Here is a 2,990-nt window from a genome sequence, read left to right as displayed (position 1 = left end):
GGATGTTCCGTGAGGCTTATGGTGGTATTCTGAAGATGGTTTTCAGACTCACAGATGAGAATAGGGACGCCATCCATACTTTTCTCCAGTTTTATGATCCTGGTTTGAGGTGTTTCGTTTTCCCGGATTACTTGTTGGGGCCTTTGATGGAGGACTATGCCGGCATCCTGGGTATTCAGGTTAGAAACCAGGTTTCTTTCTTTGCCACTAAGGAGGAACCTGATGTTGGGGAGATCTCTCGTGCTCTTTATTTGGGCCAGGAAGTGATTAAAGGAGGTTTGAAAGAGAAGGGGAAGTTGCCCGGTTTTCATCTAAGTTTCTTGGAAGCTAAGGCCAAGGAGTATGCTGTTTTGGGTAATTGGAGGGTTGTCTGTGCTCTGATTGCTGTGAGCGTCTATGGAATCATCTTGTTCCCTAATCAGAAGAATTTTGTGCATATTAATGCCATCTGTTTGTTTGTTCAGAGGAATCCTGTTCCTACCCTGGTTGGGAATGTTTATTACTCGATCCATAATCGGAACGAGAAGAGGCGTGGGGGATTGATTAGGTGTTGTGCTTAGTTGTTATGCAAATGGTTCATGGGATATTTGCCTACCAGGGGTGCTTTATTCTTCTTGACCATACTGTCAGTTGGGCGACCAAGTTGATGGGTTTGCGAGCCAAGGACATAGCTTGGACTCACATCGATGAGGCGGAACGAGACTTCATTTGCAGCTGCGGGAGTTTTCCTAATGTGCCTCTTATAGGAGTTCAAGAGTGTATCAGTTATAACCCGACGCTTCTTAAGAGACAAAGGGGATTTGCTATGGAGGTTCCTCCTCTCGAGTATGAGATTCAGGACTCTTGTTACTTCCCTGTTGAGAGTAACCGGTCAGCATTGGAGATAGTGTCTAAGGCATGGCGTAATATTCAAAGGAAAGGAAAGATTCCTTTTGGTAGAGCTAATAGTAGGTATTTCCCTCTGTTTGATGAATGGCTCAGAAGGAGAGTGAAGCTCACTCGTCTACCTTTTCCTATGGGTGATCTTTGGTATCCGTTGATTGAGGAATCCCATTCTTCTGTCATTATGGAAGAGTTCATGGAGATGAAGAGGGAGAGAGATCAGCTACATGCAGAGAAGACTGAGTTGGAGATGAATGTTGCTAGAATCCAGATGGCTAATCAGGAAATCAAAGGGAAAATGGAAGACCAGGATAAGAGACATGCTCTCGTGGTGAAGCGCTTTGAGATAGACACCGCCTACTACCGCAAGGTCAGCCAAGCTTTGGAGTCATCTACGAAGGAGCACGACATCACCAAGGAGAGGTTGGCTAGAGCTTTGAAGGTCATCGAAGATGAGAAGAGGAGACAAATCCTTGTGAAGAATCAGAGAGATACTAGAGCCAAAGTCCTTGTCACAGAATGGGAAGCTGAGAAAGCGAAGATTATAGCTGAGAGAGATCACTATCTGGCTGAGAGAGATCATTATATCCGATAGATGAAGATTCACCAGAAGGAGATAGGAAGACTGCAGCAGGAGAACACTGAGCTCAGGTTCGCCGTGAAGTTTACCAGGATGATTGATGATGTAGGGCCTTCTGTGGGACCCTCGTCCGATTAGACCTTTCTTATTTGTGTTGGATTACCGTTAGGCATGTTGACGGAATTCACTTGCTTGTATTTTCTTTCTGATTCTGGAGAATTGTAATTTGATTTATATTAGACTTGATGTACGATTCTCGCACATATAGTGCACTTTTGATATACAGTGGTTGTTTTCATTCATTGATTGATCTTCAAGCTTTATTTGCCTTCTTATGCTTCACTGACACAACACACACATGGTTGGGTGATATCTTTGCTAAATCATATATCTCTGATCGGATCGGCAAAATCGGAGGATCGATGTCGGAATATTGCTGTTAAATTATTATCTGTCTCGATGAAACCAGGATCGAAAGACAGAGTGTTCCTCATATGGATAGACATTGCATTCATGCATGAATCATAATAACTTGTCTTCTATTTTGCAGGTGTCAGTTTCTAACGTGCTTGATTGTTTCAGGAATCATTGCTCGCGCACGTAGAATCATTCCTTTGCACGCAGCACGTCCACACAGATATCCTACTAGGCGCAACACATCCAGGCTGATGGATCTACCCAACGCAGATATTCTCGAGTTGAAGGAGAAAATGAACGAACTGATCAATGTTATGCAAGGGTTTGCCATGGGGCAAAAAGCACTTGCTGATAAAATGGAGAAGCTCGAGCGGGCTTCGGCTGCCAACGGTGGTATTAATTTAGAGGGTTCCTCCAACCATGGCCTTGGTGGTTCCAGGGATGGAGGAGATCTCGGAAAGAAGACAATTGCTGGCGTGGTGATCAACAATGGGGGTGGTTTTGGTGTTGCCACAGGCGGTAGACCGGGTCCGATGGGCAATAATCTGAAGGACAGTCTGTTTCCTCCTTTCTTTGGGGCTGAAGAGGATAGAGAGGAAGACAGAGAAGCAGATCAGTTCTCCATGTTGAATGAACAGTTCGGGCAATACGGTGTTCAACCACCAAACAAAGAAATTCAGGTGCTGGCGGAGAAAATCAGGGCTCTTGAAAGTCATGCTACTCCGGGGGTTGTTAACATGTCAAATATGGGGCTTGTTGAGGGGATTGTGATCCCGCAAAAGTTTAAAGCGCCTGCGTTTGACAAGTATAATGGGAGTTCTTGCCCAGAAACTCACCTCCAGGCTTTTGTCCGTAAGATTTATGCTTATCCAATCGACCAGAAGCTTTGGATGTACTTCTTCCAAGACAGTCTGTCTGGGGGGTCTTTGGAATGGTACACCAAGCTGAGGTCGTCTGATATCAAGAGCTGGCAGGATCTTGGAGATGCATTCTTTAAACAATACCAATTTAATGCTGATATGGCTCCTAGTCGTACCCAGCTGCAGGGTATGTCTCAGAAGCCTAATGAGGGGTTTAAAGAGTATGCACAGAGGTGGAGGGAGTTGGCTGC

Source organism: Lathyrus oleraceus, chromosome 3, assembly GCF_024323335.1.
Source record: "Lathyrus oleraceus cultivar Zhongwan6 chromosome 3, CAAS_Psat_ZW6_1.0, whole genome shotgun sequence".
Classification (NCBI taxonomy): Eukaryota; Viridiplantae; Streptophyta; class Magnoliopsida; order Fabales; family Fabaceae; genus Lathyrus; species Lathyrus oleraceus.
This window is presented reverse-complemented; position numbering follows the sequence as displayed.